The 19,453-nt window shown below is 34.8% G+C and overlaps 1 non-coding gene across 1 annotated transcript; it reads right to left on the minus strand.

Moving 5' to 3' along the window:
• Positions 1 to 803: 803 nt before the first annotated feature.
• Trnam-cau (transfer RNA methionine (anticodon CAU)) lies at positions 804 to 875 on the minus strand. The gene has a single exon. It is a non-coding gene; the product is annotated as a tRNA-Met (tRNA).
• Between the last annotated feature and the right edge of the window lie 18,578 nt (positions 876 to 19,453).

The raw sequence follows: 19,453 nt of genomic DNA on the forward strand, positions 1-19,453 counted from the left end.
AGTAATATAGTGAGCTACACTCCCCGGGGGGGGGGGGGGTGAGGTCCCCCATGTATTAAGATAGGGTATAGCGTATTTTTCGGGATTTGGGTCCTCCGTAACGTATTAAGATAGGGAATGAATGAGCATGTATTAAGATTAGGTATAGCGGCGTTAATGTATTAAGATAGGGTATAGCCGCCATGTATTAAGATTAGTTATAGCCGGTGACATGTATTAGGATTATGCGCCGACATGTATTAAGATTAGTAATAGCCGCCGACATGTATTGAGATTAGTAATAGCCGCCGACATGTTTTAAGATTAGTAATAGCCGCCGACATGTATTGAGATTAGTAATAGCCGCCGACATGTATTAAGATTAGTAATAGCCGCCGACATGTATTAAGATTAGTAATAGCCGCTGCCATGTATTAAGAGTAGTATAGTCGGTGCAAATGTGGGGGGTAGGTTCGGAGACGCTCCTGATAGGCTGAAATTTTGAGGGGAAAAAATCAATGTTTGTGTAGTTATTAAATTTTTACTTGAGAACAATAGAATCGGCGTGGGTAATTAATTGCTGTAATTATGTGAGGGGTAATTATGTGACAGGTTGAATTTTGTTTACAACTTTTATGTTATTAAATTGTGAAATTAATTGGTGGGGGTTTTCAATTACCCTAGTTATCTGAGGGGTAATTATGTGACATGTTGAATTTTTGTTTACAAATTTTAGGTCAATAGCAAAGATTGTTCCCCTAATTGTTTGAATCAATTGTGTAACAAATGTCTTTTGCGCGCTCATTAATTGGAAAAAGTCAAGATAGCAAGAGGTAGTTTTGATCTACCGTCCTCTGGGTTATGGGCCCAGCGCGCTCCCACTGCGCCATCTTGCTAATTACATGCATATATGCATTATTTTTTGTACATTATTTGAAAAAAGATGTTAAATAAAAGAAAAAAATGAATTAAAATAGTATAAAATGACAGACACAGTACAAATTATGAGCATCAAAATACAAAATTACTCAATCATTTACAATAAATTGTATAAATTTCAATGAACATCAAGGTACACTTAGCCGAGTGGTTAATAAAGTTCGATAAAAAAAGTTTCGAAAACTCACGAGAAACAGTTACGAGAAACATATACTATCGACTTTATTAACTTCAGCTTACTAAATACCAAAATGAACACTACTACATATAGTTACTTATAAAATTTAACACGTGTACATCATGAATATTGTTCAAGTTGGTTTGGAAAAACTTAAATAGTTGAAATGCTGCAAAAATTGCGTAGAATCCACACAAATTTTGCATCTTCTGAAGTGGTCGATGTATTATTTTTTGGTACTTTTTACCTAAAAATTTGTAATGTGTTACTGATCGAGCCAGAGAATCCGCATAATAGTAACTTCTGTTGAGTCGAGCAATCAATATCCAATGTTCACCGACTTCTTTACTCGAAGCAGTGTTAATGATTGCAAAGCTGAATTTGGGTAAATTTGGAATGAAATCTGCTGGAAATGATCCAATGTATTTGAATTTTAGCTCAGGAATGCGTTCAATAATTTGTTGAAGAGATTGATTATCCATGACAAATAATCTTCTGTTTCAATTCGCAAGCTCCGTTTGAACAGGGATTTCTCACATTACAATCAAGTTGAAATGATTCGTTCTTTTCAATAAAGCAACAATCTTTAGATTGGGGAATTTTACGTATCAGATCTCCTGTAGATTTACTTACTCTGTCTCCACTATTACCTGTGACATCGGGATGAAAGATAATAATGATGATTAAAAGTCCCAGGAATACTGCACAAATAAGGTATACATATAAGTTTGGAGTACGTCTACCCCAATTTTCATCCATTCCCTATCTTGATATTATAGTGTGGAAAGGGCTGCAACTGGGCGATGAAAGTACATATCCAACAAATGTTCCAACGCAGAAGGCAATAATATAAAAACCATAAAAAATTGAGAAGAAAATTAAAAAATCTTGATTAATGCAGAGTTCTTCAGACATTCTTAGCAACTGTTCCAAACTGATCAATTTTAACTGTTGAGATTCGTTCTCCGAGAACAATTAACTCGGTAACATTGGTTAACGGACGTTCAAAGAACATTTCTAAACGAAGACTTTCCCCACTGAGTTCAGGATAATGAACATTTTCACCAGCATCTTGGAGTGATGTGAGATCGAATACAAGCACATAATGATCTGTGAAGAAATCATTCGGTAACGCAGGAATTTCTTCGTTGAAGTTCATTGCCTTCATTGTTGTAACATAAGCTCTACAATTGTTGGTTGTATCAATTGAGACAACAGCTCTCCCCCCTCGAACAATTCTCAGCTCCCGCAGTCCAAACTTTCGATAATGAAAAGGATTTTCTTGAAAATGTCCGGTGAATGCTGAATTAGTGTTCATTGCTATTGCAATTCGTCTGATTGGGGCATTATTGAAAACATTTTCCTGAATAAATTGATTTTGTCCAGAAGGAATAATAAATGTTCGCGCAATTGTCTCCATTAAATTATAGCAAGCTGGTTGATGTGTTAGTTGATACTTGATTGTCTGGTGATAGACCTCATTAACGACAACACGTCTCGTAAAAAGTGAACAGTCAAGAACTCTAAGGGAAACATGTGGATTGTAGGAAATCATGTAAAAATTTGGTCTCGCTCGAATCAATTTGAGTCTAATTTTTGTATTTGGAAGTAATAATTTTTCACATTGAAATAAGTCGATTGCAAGTTTACCATATAAGGTAACCCCATCTTTCAACAAAAGCTCTTCTTCCCTATCTATGAACGGACTTTTTTCATAATCACTAGGATCTTTCTCAAATTCGTATCCATGACAAGCCAAAATTCCTTCATTATTCATTGTAGAAGCATTGATTTCATTGGATATCAGAGCTTTGTGGCCATAGAGTCCGTTAGAGTTGTACACTTGTTGATTGTTTAAATACACTTCGCAGTTGGAGAAAAGAGAGTGTAACAAGTTGTTGACATGAGTCAAATATTGTAAATCATCATCAGTGAAAGTCATACCCATATCTGGTTTTCCATGCTCCTCTTTTTTCATGAAATCGTCAAATAATCTTCCCTTTTGTAATCCAACTTTAATTTGTAAATGAATATCTCTCATATCGAGATAAATACTTCTATCTGTTTCAAATTCAAATTCAATGCTGCTTTCATCCAATGAAGTGCTGGGATAAACTTCTTGAATATGGGATGATTCAATAGGTTCCAAAACCGGATTTTTGTCAAAAATCTCCAAGCAAGAATTTGTAAAGTGTCCATAACGGAAATTACTGTCATTTGTTGATCTGGTATTCATTTTAGTTTGGTAAAAATATCCCTCCTAGTTCGACGACGTCGACTGATTTTTGGCGAGCGTTTTCGAATAATACGTCGTTTTCTAGGTTTTCCTCCTCCTAGTTGTTTACGTAAAGTTTTCTTTCCAACATCTGTGGCTGCAGATTTGAACTTTTTCCTTCCAGCTAATACATTTCCGATTTCTGGCGCAGCTAATTCAATCAAGCCAGCACCAACTCTTTTAGCTGCTGGTACAACATATTGTCTCAAAAAAGGAATTGCAGTTCTCCCAATTGTTTGTGCTAAAGCTCCAAATCCTCTTCCCCTTTGTCTTGAATAACCACGAAAATACGGTAAATCACTGTCTGCAACCATTTTTTGTAAACTTAATTTTAAAAATGATTGTCTGAAGCTCTTCTGAACATCAATACAGCTCTTGTTACACCTACTGAATTGAAGGGAACTTTTTCACCGTATGAGTCGCGGAGCTCAAGTTTAATGCTGTGGAAAGAATTTTTAAGAATTTTTTTAAATTGTAGATTTGGGAAGTTTTGATAATTCATATATTGTCCAGTAGATATTATGTCTCCATTCTTAATTTTAGAAATAAACGGAATACATCTCAAAAGCGCGGCTTTTGTATCACCTACAATATTGTATTCAACAATATCGCTGTATATCATGAGAGTATGAATTCGAACAATATCATAGGGAAATTTAGGAAAATGTGGTCCAGCACCACTCATAAAAACACCCATTCCGTAAACAGCTTCCTCACACCCAAATACGTGACAGAGATCAGTACTCAAGATAACCAGTAACGAGTTTTCATTAGGAAGGCTTAGGGATATTCTCTGTGTAATTCTGTTGACTTTTAATTTGATTGGGGTTTTCTCATACTTTTCTCTTTCCTGAATTTGTTTGTTCATTTCGTTCACAATATCAGATATTGATGGATATAGTCCTGCATCAATTGTATAATAATCGGAAGGTTTTGTATCTGGAGTTGCAGCATCTAGATAGAAAAATTTTCCATCTGTAATATTCTGAAACAAAGATGGATATGATAGTTCGGTTATTGCCACCTCCCATTCTCCTTCAAGGTTAATCTGTTCGGGAAGGAAATTGGTAAAAGAACTCAATGTATTATTTGGATAACAATCAAAGGATGCGTTGGAAACCAGCTCTACCGTAAAAGAGTTCATCACTAAATGATACACTTTGAGAGCTCTTGTTCATAAAATTTTCCTAGTATTTCATCTCCCTGCTCTCCCTTGAGGTTGTATGTTGGAGGTTTGTACGTAGCAATCTTAACAATTTCAAAGATTTCACTCGTGAACTGTGACTTGTATCCTTTTCTAAAAGGAATATCGTATTTCGAAATTCGTACTTTATCCCCTACTTTAAACCGAGGTTTTTTGTATTGTCTGATCGGATTTTTGTAAAAAAATTGATAAAAAGTCTTTGTTTTTTACCTCTTTTGGAGCTTTACCTGTAGATCTATTTACTCTACTATTCATTGTATTTAGGAAAGATCCCATTTTTACAAGGTACTTATGCCCGTTTTCTTCCATGAAGCGATAAATAATGTTTTTCAAAGATCTGATAGCTCTCTCAGCTACGGCAGCTTTTGTTTCACTTCTCGTTGAATAAATTTTAATTTTCTTTTCTCCACAAAATTTCCGAAATTCGCCACCAAACTCTGTTCCTTGATCAACCCATACTTTTTGTGGGATGTTGTCTTTTCGTAGCATTTTTTTGAAAGCTGCTACAGCATCTGTAGAATACTTTGATTTCATTGGTTGAACACGGACAAAACGAGAAAATACATCAACGCAGATTAATAGATACTTTACTCCGTTATTAAACTCTTGACAATTTGTCCATAAAAGCTAAATCAAGACACCAAATTTCATTTATCCGCTTTGCAAATGCAGGTAATCGTCTAAAATGTCGATTTGCTTGACGGTATTTTGTATAGGAATTTTTAGTGTGGAGAAAGGAAATAACCTTGCCTCTTGATAAACCGCTCGCTTTTTGAAGATTTCTAACCGATCCAAATGCAGCTTTTCCTTCTTTGTATAATCGTTGAAGTTTCGCTTTTTCAGATTTTGAAAGGGATCCAACTCCCTCTGTCTTTGCTTTTGGCATCCTTGTTTACAATTTTGCTCGGACTTATCCCTGTAGCATCAAGTATTGTGTAATATATATCAGGAAATGCAATATTTTTTCTCTTCAATGCGTAAATAAAATCGGTAAATGCTACATTTGTATCTCTTCCATCCAGTAAAATGGAGTCACTGAGGGACAGCTTGATTCGAGGACATTTGAGTATTTGATCTACAACTGACTCGTTTTTGAATGATTTTGTGTTAGTGGTGATGTCCTTGTGAAGAGAATCTAAATTTTGTGGAACGAAGTTAACTTTTTCCTCACTATCGTCCAATTTATACACATGTAATTTGAATTTTTGTTCGTAAAGCTGTTGAGGAATCAAAACAAACTGTTCCATTTCAAGAAAGACGGTTAATGATAGACGGAGTTAGAATTGATATAAGTTCTATTCCTTTCCTTGAACTTAAAATTGCTCTCCTTTTATTTATTCCAGTTCTTTTTAGAATAAGCTGATGAATTTCGTCTTGATACTTTTTTACGTCTCGTTTTTGAATATCTTGCAGTTCTCCTCTGAGCATGTTTACGATGCACTCGTTTAGGAACTGAATAAATTCTTTCGGACAATTTTTTAGGTAAGTTCTTTTGAAGTTCCGGGAATAACTTTGGAACGTTGTCAGAGTAGAGAGATGTTGTGTGCTCATCACTCAAAAATGTGGTCTGCTGTTTATGTTGTGGAAGGAAAAAAATTGAAGGAATCGATCCACTATTTGTACAAAATCGAAGAGAGTCGACTGTTTTGGGAGTTAAATCAATAAGTAAATGACCATAAGGAATAGAAGTTGCTTTGGTATACCAATCTTTTAATTGTGAACCTAATCCCAACTGTTGGCTCAGAGTGTTTATTTGCAGTACATCTCTAGGAGATTTGAACAAGACGATATGAGTATTTTGTAACTCTATATCTCTTCCTAATCTACTCTGATGAAATAAATTGTGTTTGATGTATATTGTGCTGAGTCCTTTATGTCTCCCAGCTGTTGCAATTTTAACGAAATCTTTAGAGCTGGAAATCTCCTCACAAGAATCGTCAAAAATTAACAGATACTTTGTTCCGTTATTTGGGAGGTTTTGAATAAACTCAAAGTCAACTCCTTCTATGAACTCAATATTTTTAACATCTTTAGACATTAAACCATAAAGAGATTGATAATGTTGATAGAAGTAGTAAATTTTGTCGAACTCTGGTTGAAAAGTTCCAATTGTTAACCATTCATGTATAAGATGAGATTTCCCAGATCCGCTTGGACCAACCAATGAAATAAAAATTCGTTCTTTTGTGGAAATTATCTTGTTCGTAATTTAGGTGAAGGTAAAATATAACCAACTGTACTAGAAATGATTGCAATCCAAACTGTTGTTTCTTCACACGTTGTAGCCAATGTTATTCGTACTATACAACAGACCAGAATTACGAGTATAACAAAAAATTGGGACAGAAAAACGACTAGAGACCTATTACAAGTCTGTCCAAAACATTTCCATGATTGTCGTTCCTGATTATTATCATCAAAGACAAAATTACGCAAATTTAATCCTTTATCTGTATGCTCAGTCATTTAAACGTAATCATTGAGACGATAGAGAAATTGTTTCAACTGAATTGTGATGTAAATAAATAAAAAAATGAGATAAGCTTCTAAACATAAAAAAGAAACAAACAACAGCGACAGCCAAAATACTGTCTCTTCACAGGAATTAATAACAGAAAGCATAAAAAAGGAGAATAAATTCAAAATTAAGAAAAACGACAGAATTGAAATGAAGAATAACTGTGTAACGCTAGGACAAAATTTGTTCAACTTTCTCATTTTTGAAGCAACTTTTCTATGTTTTGTAGGCGAAAAAAATGATTTTAAAAATTAATTAAAAGACAATATGATACATTACAATCAAAGTATAGAAAAATTTTTACAAATATTAAATTTTGTCAAAAAAATTAAGAACCCAATTTCCATAAGCATAAGCTTTCTTCTCTGCACAGTGCAATGTTTTCTTGTGTCGGTAGGGGTAGTTACTACATTCCCAGATTGTATCTTCGTTGGAAATCAACTTAGAGGCTTTTGGACATCCAAAATCGTCCAAATTTTCCACATCCTTACACAAATAATTGGATAGGATTTTACATTTCTCCAATCCTTTGGCAAAGTATTCGGTTGTAGGAGAACAATGTTGATGAATTATGTTTGGAAGATCTGAGTAATCAACTTTTCCATTATTCCAGTTTATTCCATGTAAATTCTTTGTGTTCCACTTTGCTTGAAATGTTGGCTTGTAGTCATTCGGTGGGAGGAATGTATATCCTAACACAATTCCGTCCTTGAAAATTCCCAGCTCCTTGACAACTGTTCCCTCCAAGCACTCAATATCAAACACAACGAGAGTCATCCTCTTTTTAGCTGAGATAATTGACAAATGATTAACAATCTAGTATTTTAAAAATATGAGGATGACAAACTTTGATGTAGAGACAAAAGAATAATCCAGTTATAAGACCTAGAAGACAGGAGCTGGGTAATTGCGGCAGCATGTAACAATAACCTGGTCCTTCGTCTGTTGTTGTTTTCACAGCTCCAGCAGAATCATGTAAAATTGCATGTAGACGAAAAATTTTTGATCTAGCTAAGAAAAAGTCCAAAAGAGAGTTTCCATATCCAATTCTTCCTCCGTGAGGAAACTTTTGATCAATTTCGTCCAAATCGACATTTCGGTCCCAAATTTTACACGCAGCGAGAAAACAGTTTTTACGTTTTTCGTTCGTAGGGAACATTGAAAGTATGCTTCCGTAACAATTGAAAATGTTTACCAGAGTAACAATATTCATTAACTCTGAGTTGTTTCGTCCAAAATAATGCAAGTCTTTTTGTAATTTTCTATATAGGAAAGAAGTGTTGGTAGATGATCTACTAGATTTTTATACTCCTCTTTTTTCAAATCAATCTTTGTAAGAAAACTCCACTGATATCCGTTCCAGCGATGTTGAGAAATGGAAATTTCTTGTTTGTCAGAACGATATGTTAGAGTTGTTCTGCGCAGCCCATTATGAATAACCCACTTGAATTCAGAAATTTGGGACTCTACGTCTAAATTATCCAAATTGGGAAAATTTTGCGCTTCAAGAACTGTATATGAATACCTTTTAAGCTCGTGATGTAACCTGACGTGAAAAACTTTTGATTTATCTCTGAGACTTAAGAAAATGTTTCTAGAGCATCCAATATCCCAACTCATTCTAAGAAGAAAAAAGTTTCAAATGAAAAAATGTTCACTGAAAGTCAAATACATATAATCACCAAATATTCATCATTCAATATAAAAAACATCATAATATTGCGCAGCAGTAGTTATTGAAATGTACATTGTTCAATATTAGAGAAGTCTTTAAGATTTTCAATGAGTTCCTTGAATTCTTCCATTTTATAGCTGACGTAAGTCACTTGCTTGAACTCATTGCTCTCTTTGCGACAAAATAGTCGGATCTCGACATAAACTGAAGCTGGATTGTCCTGAACGTACTGTATAAAGGTAACGTAGAGTCTTCGATTTTTTCCAATGCTGATCTCTCTTGTTTTGTGACATTGTTGCAGCACGTCTTCCATTTTTGGGTTCTTCTCAAATTGAGCTGGATTTTCTCGAATTTCCCAGTCTCCATTCAGCAGATCGTTCTTCAGAAGACAAAATTTCTTGAATTCGTAATCTCCAATTCTCAGTTGTTGGTACTTTTCAAATGTTCCACATTTATCTTTTTTAAAGTCTTGAAAAGTTGGTTCCGAGTAATTTTGTCCATTTCTAAATATTTGGGACACAGTAAATCTCCCAAATCTGTTTGGATGAGAACCAAAGTCAATATAAAATGGGACGGAATCAGTACCCAATTTAGGTTGTGAATCTGTAAACATTGATGGAGCGCTCGAGTAACAAGGAGATACTTTGGAGAGAGACATTTACGTAACTTGAGTAAGCTGCGAGAAGTTGATTAAATGATTTGCTTAAAAAATTAAGGGCCTCTACAACGCAGAATTTCCTTTTATGCTAATGACATCATTGTTTTCGCACAATTTCCTAAAAAGGAAGAGAAAAATGTGTCTATTTAGAATTCTTCCTTAAAAGGATTTCTAATCAGAAATTTTCAATAAAGAAAACTTTTGAATCATTATAGAAAAAGAGTCTTTGCGTTTAGCACGTCTGTGTTGCATTAGAGAGAAGTAGTGACGAAAATATTTTGAACAAGTAAAACATCGAAATTTATTAATCCGCTGTTTCTTGAATTGATTCATAGTTCAAATGAGATTTTAAATTGCACATAACAATTTCATTGGTTTCCTTATTTGGAATTTGAAATTCTTTATAATTTATAAGTTGATTTCCTTATTTGGAATTTGGTTTTATTTATAATAAATAAATTAGTTTCCTTATTTGGAATTTAAGTTCAAATAAGGAAATCAATTTCTTTAGAACTAAATAATATTACAGAATGGCAGCAGTTATGTGTCAGGTTTTACCACACTTTTACAAAAAATTCTGTGAAAAGGCGTTGTTTATATCTGTATCTGTCAAAGATTATAGACCATATATTCTTACAAGTGAATATGATGTTGCTTCACACAACAGTTTCTGTCCCCTGAAAACCTGTCGATATCACATTGTTCTCATTTCTTTCTCCATCGGAGACTTGCTTCAAAAACTGGAAGATCTCTCCTATTTATATCAGACAGTTGATTGTTTATATACATTATATAAACATCAATTTTTTGGCAATATTTTGGAAGAATCGGGACTTGTCTTTACTCAGTTAGACAGAGCAGTACAACACAATTATGAGAACAAGTATGTTGAGAAGTTACCTAGTGTGTCTAAAAAAAGATTGAGTAGAAAAAAGTTCAAGAGACATCTACTGCGCGCTGAACAAAGAAATGTAAGCACACAAACAATGGGATCTTCTTTTCTGGACAGAATTCAATCTCTTAAAAACTCAAAATATGAGGGTGAATTGATAAAAATTGTTGACTGTTTGTTAGACGGCCATGGCTTAATTGATAATTCTCTGTTATATCTTGAAATTAGAAAGTAATAAATTTGTAATTGCATCACAATTATTTACATAGTATCAGTTTTATGTTTGGTTTAAAAATCAAGAAAATTCAATTTCTCTTTTCTTACAATCTTTTTCTTAAATGTTTAAATTGATACCTCTAATCTGTTAAATGTCAAGTTTTGTAACAAATTATTCTTTTAAAAGTCGAGTTTTCTCACAAAAATTTTTGTTAACTGTTGGGTTTTGGAACAATTTATTTTAATAAAAGTCGAGTTTTCTCAACGAAATTTTTGTTAAATGTCGAGTTTTCATTCAATCTTTTTGTTTAAATATCAAAAAACAGTTTCCAATTGGATACAATAAAGCGCAAATTTTTTCCTGATTTTCACCAGTTTACGGTATAATTTAACGCAAAAAAGGAAGAGATTTTTAATTTGTAAAATGACAAGTTTTCTTTTTCTATAACAACTTAAAAATCGAGTTTTCATACAGGTTTTTTTCTTAGAAATCAAATTTCTGCTCAGTTTTTTTTCTTAAATATCAAATTTTTGATCAAAAACTTTTGTTAAATGTCGAGTTTTGATAATGCTATTTCCGTTAAATATCAAGTTTTTTAACGAAGTTTCAAAATTCAAAATTTTGTTTGATTATATCCTTGTGAATTGGTTTAGAAAAGAAAGCTCACATGAGAAAAATTATATTATAAAGAATGTTTAAATACATCACCAGGAAAATGTATAAATCAACATACAACTTTTCCGTTAAGAACGATTACAAATGAAGCTGCAAAATTGTGCCAACTCGAATCTATTCAAACAGAGTTCTCACAACATACTCTGGTAAGTTTTGAATCTCATTCCCAAAAGGTCTAGAACGTTCAAATATTACTGGAGGATCAGTTGGTTGAACGCTGATTGAAGTTGTTGAATTTTCATCAGTCAGCAAAATTGGATTGTGCGCCGTTCCATCCTCTATGGAAGGTGTTGTCATTGATGGAGTAGTCGACATATCAGTAGAACCATAGTACTGTGCCGGATCAAAGTTCTGCTGTTCATTTGCTGTCCAAGTGCTAGTATCAACACTTAGCTCGCTCCCATCAAAGCTTGACACAGTTTGAAGCAAATTCCCTGACTCCTCCACTGAACTCAAAACTTGATTTACATCCGGGCTAGAGAACCAAGAGTTGGGAATTTGCCCTTCTTCCCAAGGGAAAGTATATTGAATGTTGCCAGCGACGTAGGTAGGTGGAAATTCTGTCCCAGCAACGTGGGGATAGTGGTGCCCACTAATAACAGCAACCTCGTGTCCCATCGCTTGAGTTCCAAGCTGATTCTCCGTAATTGGAACCTGACCCTGATGATAGGTGTCGAACTGTTGTCGCTGGTGTTCAATAATATGCCACACAGTGATGGGTAAAGTCATTACAGTCTCATATAATCCGTTTGATAAGTCTTTAATACTTATCCGAGCAGTCTCCTCAGTAAAGGAAAATGAGTACAGAAGACTGTTGTTTTGCACAGTAAACTCCATTTTGTTCAGATGAGTTGATAGAAGTGGATTTTTTAGAAACAAAAGCAGTTTGTAAATGAACGTATTGAAAACTGTCAAGTAGAGAGTAAGTTAGAAAACAAGAAATTTCACTTTATAGTAGGATAAAAAGAATATCTAAGTTAGAAACAGATAAACGTTACAACTGAAGTAAGATCTGTAGATAAGAAGAATGTGAATGTAGGAACTCAATTGTATAAAGTTTTGAAGAATAGTTAGCAGGACGATGAGGAACAGAGGTGAAATTAATTTTGAGGAATAGAAAGAGAATGATGAAGTCTAACTTTGTCGCTCCTATTTATAGTGAATTCCGTCCAATAAGAACAAAGTAACCAAAGAAGGAAATATTTTGTAGAAAAACTGACGTTAGTAACCGAAACAGGAAATGGAAATCATTTAATGTATCCAAATATGGAAGAAGTTGTTATAAAATGATGCTCGTATACGAAGCAGGAACATCAATGCGTGAATAGAAACCAAATATGGTTTTTGAATAATACATGTATCACATGATACGACTACTTGTTTACTAAATAAGGATAGCTCATTGGGAACGAAGTGACATAATTTACCAAAAATGTTAAGCTCTGATAAATTTGTTCAACTTCGTTAAATTTTAAATCAATCTCGGAAAGTATTCCATTTTTGGAACAGAACTTTTGTATATATATATTTGGGAGCCGAATTCCAAATCGAATTTTTACTCCTTCAGAATTGTAATCTGTATAATAATGAAAAAACAACGCGCTTTGTACAGATGAAGTGATTGCTATGGGGTCAGGAATTGGAATACAGTTCGCTTGTGCTAGATTTCTGTACTGTTCTAAAATTTCGGGAACAGAATTCAAAATAAATAAAATTTCGTACTTGTTAATGTTTAGCTCTGACGATAAATCAAATGATTGTTTCGTTATATAATCATCATAATTGAATTTTTTAATGGAAAATGTTGCATATTCGAATCCTTTACTAAATCGGATTATTCTGTCATTCTGAACGCAAATGTCCAAGAAATTGTAGAAAAATAGGAATCAACATCAATCTCGTCAACTTTGTAAGCATCGGCAATTCCTTCTTTCCTCTTATATATTTTTTCCAACAACTGTAAATGATTTTTGATTAACATTTTTCGCAAATGAGCAAAATTTCACGCAATATTCTGTTTATGTAAAAGAAAATTAAAATTAAGAAACAATTACACAAAATAAAATCGTTAATCTTCAGAATAATTTCTTTAACACGGGATTTCGATTGGTTGAGAGGTTCCAAGACAATAACGTTAAGTTGTAAAGTAAATATTTGTTCGTGAAGTATGGATGAATATTTGTTTTCGACATCTTTAACATTGTTGTAAAAGCACATTCATGTGCTAATTTCAATTTTCAATAGGATTTGTTTGCAAGCACCGAATTCTGTCAATTGCGGATAGACACAAATTTGAATCACAGAGTTTGTTAAGATTGGAACAATTTGTTTGAATTTGTTGTGAGTCTGTTTTTGGATTATGGCTGGATGAAATATGAAAACTTATATAAAATGTAAAAGAAATGATTAAGAAGATATATAAGAATGATTTGCTATTTTTGAGTTTACTCCAAGGAATGAATTCACATATTTAAAAAGAGTGTTCTTAATTATTAAAGGTATTTGTAAATGGAAGAATCTGATTGGTTTATTCATTATGTTCTAGAATGTTCGGTTATGACAACAAGCTGCTTAAAATGGAAATCATAACTTTCCATATATGGAGTGATGCGTCATAGCTGCGTTCCCTAAATGTACAAAAATAATTTCTTTCATTCTCACTTTGTTATTGTCACAATTAGTTGCTCGTCACAATACCCGAATTTGTTTCATCTTGTACCAAAACAATGCCTTCTCTCGATAGAAATCTCCCAGTGAAATGCACAAAGTGCAACAAAATGGTGGTGAAGAAGAATATGGCAAGACACAAGCAGTCTTGTGATAGTGGGACTCTATTTTGTCCCAAATGTCCACATTTCAGTACAAAGAAGAAAGAAGACATGAATTACCACATTGCTAAGCATCACGCTCCTAAGGATACAAAGCTAAGCACTATGTGTACTGTATGCTTGGAGGAGTTTCCGAGTTTCTATTCTCTTCAACAACACAAGAGGAGAAAGCATGGAACTTCAACAAAAGTTGGAACAAAATCGAGTGAAAAGCTTAAAGAAGTTCTAGAATCAGAGGAGCTGGAAAAGGACAACGAGCAGCTACAACAAGAACTTAGTGCTTGCCAGCACTTTTTTGACGATACTGAGATGGAAAATGGAAGACATCAAGTGTTCAACTTCAAGCTGTCCAAGCTCGATCCTCATGAAATTAATAAAAAGTTGAAAGAAGTATTCGAAAAACTCAACTGTGCAGCCAAAGTCAACTTAGCTCTAGGATTTATATTAAGAAATGTGGATACGGACGAGTATCGATACTTCTACGCTCACGAGAACAACACTTTCTTCGAGAAATCTCATCTACTCTGTTCCAAAGGAGACTTAGTCTCTCTTCAGGACAGGATTGAAAAGATGGATTTAGTGGAGACGTGTGCTCAGGAGCGGGAGAATACAAAATGGCGAATTGCTCTGACTACAAATGTAACTATATTTTGCGCTCTCCTAAAATCCATTCCAATGGGATGTATCGATGCTGTTCTTCCTGAACAGTTACTCAGACAACCAGATGTGAATTGTCTCGTATCGAATGGCTATGGTGAGACTTACAAAGATTATCTTTGCTTATTCCGAGCTATAGCTGTTCACTTATATGGATCATCGCAGCTTGAGATCAATGCAAAAAATTTGTTTAGTGCATTCCTCCACGAATCTGGACAAGACGCAATCAATTTAAGAGGGGTATCGATCGATCATCTTGTATTTGTTGAAAATGCGATAAAGCACAACATATTTATTTACGATATTGACATTGTAGATGGAGATTTTGTTGGTGAACTTGCGAGGAGAAGTATTGAAATGTATGAGAAAAATATTAATTTATTACGTTACAACAACCATATATGCTATGTAGATGATATCAACACATTCTTTAAACGATTCCGTTGTCCCAGTTGCGATACGTTCATTCAGAAAGCGGGAAATTTCAACCGCCATGTTAAAACGTGTAAAGATAGAGTACAGCATATTTACCCAAAGAATGTGTATACATTGCGCGAGACCTTATTTGATAAGCTTGACGGATTTGGAATTTCCTACAACGAAGATTAAAAATTGTTCAAGAACTTGGCTATTTTTGACTTTGAATCGATATGTGTACCCTCCGACCAATTAAAAGATACAAACACAACCACTTGGATTGGAAAGCATGAACCAATCTCTGTCTCTATTTCCTCCAATTTAATTGATGAATCTGTCTTCCTATGCGATAAAGATCCGAAAGCTCTCATTATATCTTTTGTTGAAGCTATTGAAGACTTAGCAAACAAAAGTAAAACTGAAATGTGGACAAAGTTTTCCTCTATTGAAGCAGTAATCAGAGCACGAGTTAACGCAATTGGCGAAAATTTAATTAAAAGAAAGGATCAAAACGCTTCAACATTTGAGTGTGACGATGAACGTACCGAAGAAGATGATGAAGCTGATATGTCTACGCAATTTCTCCAAATGCAGAAAAACCAGCTTTTGGACTTACAGCAGCACTTTGAGCGTTATGTGAACACTTTACCTGTGTTCGGATTCAATAGTGGAAAATATGATTTAAATCTCATTAAGTCCTATCTCCTACCCTATCTTATTCATGAGCGCGACATTCAACCTACTGTTATTAAAAAAGCAAATCACTTTGTTTCTCTTAAGTTTGGTGATGTACAATTTCTCGATATCCTCAACTTTCTCGATGGAGCTACATCACTTGATTCTTTCCTTAAAGCATACAAGACAAATGAGACCAAAGGATTCTTCCCCTATGAGTGGTTTGACTCTCCCGAAAAGCTCGATGCAACTTTTCTCCCTCCTTACGACCGTTTCTTTAGCAAACTGAGAAACTATAATCCACTGGAGAAGGAATTTACTGATTTCACTAAATTGCTTAACAGTGGATTTTCTCAACAAGAGTCATTAAAAAAGTTGAGGTTGAAAAATGTTCCTCCACCTGGAATTGACAATTACAATTACCTGAAAGTGGTCTGGGAGCAAGAAAAAATGGCTACATTCAGAGATTTTGTCAAGTGGTACAACAACAAGGATGTTGTTCCAACACTGGAGGCAATGCAAAAAATGATGGAGTTTTATCACAACAAGGGTATCGATATGTTAAAACTCGGATGTACACTTCCGAACTTGGCTAATATCTGTCTTCACAAGTCAACAAACCACAAGTTTTTTCCATTTGTTGAAGCTGACAAAGATTTACATGACAAAATACGTGAGGATATGACTGGTGGTCCATCTATTGTTTTTACTAGAAAAGCAGTAGTTGATCAGACCTTCATACGAAACTCTGAAAACCTTTGCAAGTCTATCGTAGGTATTGACGCTAGCCAACTCTATCCCTTTTCAATGTGTCAAGAAATGCCCACTGGACTTTACACTCGATGGGAATTTGATAGAGATTCTCAAAAATTCAGGGCTCGAACAAACAGATCTCGAACATTTGAGAACATGGTTATGTCATATCTTCAATCACAACGTTCCGAATGTAAAATTGAGAGCTACTACACAACCGGAAAACAGAAGAAGATTGATTGTTTTAGCGTAGACGGATTTTGCACACATTGTAATACGGTGTTTGAAGCCATGGGTTGTTACTTTCATTTCTGTCCTTGTCAGGAAGCTAAAGCAAGTCTCTCGGAAGAGGAAACACAGAGAGGGATTAGAAAAAGAGAACATGATGAATTGAGAAGAGATTACTTAAAAAGTAAAGGATATAAGATTGTTGAAATCTGGGAGTGTAAATGGTGGGAAAGTGTTAAAGAAGAAGAAAATGTCAGAAATCACGTGAGAAAGAACTTTCCTTTCAAATTACCTTTGAAGCAAGAGTCTTTACTAGCTAAAATAAGAGATGGGGAGATGTTTGGATACGTACAATGTGATTTGGAAGTTCCCACAGGTTTGAAGTACAAGTTTTCGAATTTCCCGCCTATTTTTAAAAATTTCAACGTTAGTCGAGCTGATATTGGGGATTATATGAGAGATTACGCTGTCGAAAACAACTTACTGAAGCAACCTCAGCGAATGCTAATTTCAAGTTTCAATCTGGAAAATGGAACAATTATTACTCCCCTACTAAATTTCTACATCAGCCTCGGTCTGAAATGTACAAGAATTTATAGATTTGTACAGTACACGCCGCGCAAATGTTTCAACACCTTTGTACAGTCAGTGGTAGACGCTAGAAGAGGTGGAGATGAAAATCCTGATTCCAGCGTTGTTGCTGAGACTATGAAATTATTGGGTAATAGCTCTTACGGTTATCAGATTATGGACAGAAGCAAACATACAGAAACCAAATATTTGAACGATGAGAAGACGCACAAAGCAATCAATGGGAAAATGTTTAAGCGGTTGAACAATGTCTCAAAAGAGCTTTACGAAGTTGAGCTAGCAAAATCAAAAATTGAACACCGCGAACCTATAATAGTTGGATTCTTCATACTTCAGTACGCTAAATTACGTATGTTGGAGCTCTACTATAACTTCTTTGACAGATTTTGCGACGTGGATAAATTCGAGGAGTTAGAGATGGATACAGATTCCCTCTATTTAGCCTTAGCTCATGAGAATTTGTATGATTGTATTCGACCTGCTAAAAAACAAGAATGGGAAGCATTGAGAAAGCAGGACTGTAACGACTCTTTCCAAGCAGATGCTATTCAAAATTTCTTCCCTAGAACATGTTGTTCTAAGCATAAGAAGCATGATAAACGGGAACCAGGACTTTTCAAGGAAGAATTCAGATGTACGGAAATGATTTGTCTTTGTAGCAAAACTTATTGTTGCTACGATGCACAGTCTGACAAATACAAGTTCAGCAGTAAAGGTCTCAATAAAAGAACACTAGAAGAGAACGGAGATGGACCGATGGAGAAATATCAACGTGTGATGGATGAAATTATCAATCTTACTTCAACAAATAGAGGGTTCAGAACAATGAACCATTGTGTTGCTACGTATGAGCAGACAAAGAAGGGACTGTCCTATTTCTACCCTAAGCGCATTGTTCAGTCTGACGGTATTCATACAGCACCACTCAACATATAACTTAAATGCTTTTACTATAGCACAATTCTTTAGTATTCTCTATTACATTTATACTGTGTCTGTAATTTTATACAATTTTAATTCATTTTTTTTCTATCATTGAATTTTTTCCAATTAATGAGCGCGCAAAAGACATTTGTTACACAATTGATTCAAACAATTAGGGGAACAATCTTTGCAATTGACCTAAAATTTGTAAACAAAAATTCAACATGTCACATAATTACCCCTCAGATAACTAGGGTAATTGAAAACCCCCACCAATTAATTTCACAATTTAATAACATAAAAGATGTAAACAAAATTCAACCTGTCACATAATTACCCCTCACATAATTACAGCAATTAATTACCCACGCCGATTCTATTGTTCTCAAGTAAACACTTAATAACTACACAAACATTGATTTTTTCCCCTCAAAATTTCAGCCTATCAGGAGCGTCTCCGAACCTACCCCCCACATTTGCACCGACTATACTACTCTTAATACATGGCAGCGGCTATTACTAATCTTAATACATGTCGGCGGCTATTACTAATCTTAATACATGTCGGCGGCTATTACTAATCTCAATACATGTCGGCGGCTATTACTAATCTTAATACATGTCGGCGGCTATTACTAATCTCAATACATGTCGGCGGCTATTACTAATCTTAATACATGTCGGCGCATAATCCTAATACATGTCGCCGGCTATAATTAATCTTAATACATGGCGGCTATACCCTATCTTAATACATTAACGCCGCTATACCTAATCTTAATACATGCTCATTCATTCCCTATCTTAATACGTTACGGAGGACCCAAATCCCGAAAAATACGCTATACCCTATCTTAATACATGGGGGACCTCACCCCCCCGGGGAGTGTAGCTCACTATATTACTACTTACCCCCCTTGACAGCCCAATTCTTTCCTCATTTTACCCCCTCTGAACAAATTACCCACTCACTCTTACACCAATTTACCCCCTTGGCAGCCCAACTTTTACATCATTTTACCCCCTTTGAACAAATTACCCCCTCACTCTTACACCATTTTACCCCCCTGGGCAGCCCAACTCTTACCTCATTTTACCCCCTCCGGACAAGTTACCCCCTCATTCTTTTACAATTTTACCCCCCTTGGCAGCCCAGTTCTTACATCATTT

Source organism: Convolutriloba macropyga, chromosome 2, assembly GCF_964194025.1.
Source record: "Convolutriloba macropyga chromosome 2, txConMacr16.3, whole genome shotgun sequence".
Taxonomy (NCBI): Eukaryota; Metazoa; Xenacoelomorpha; order Acoela; family Convolutidae; genus Convolutriloba; species Convolutriloba macropyga.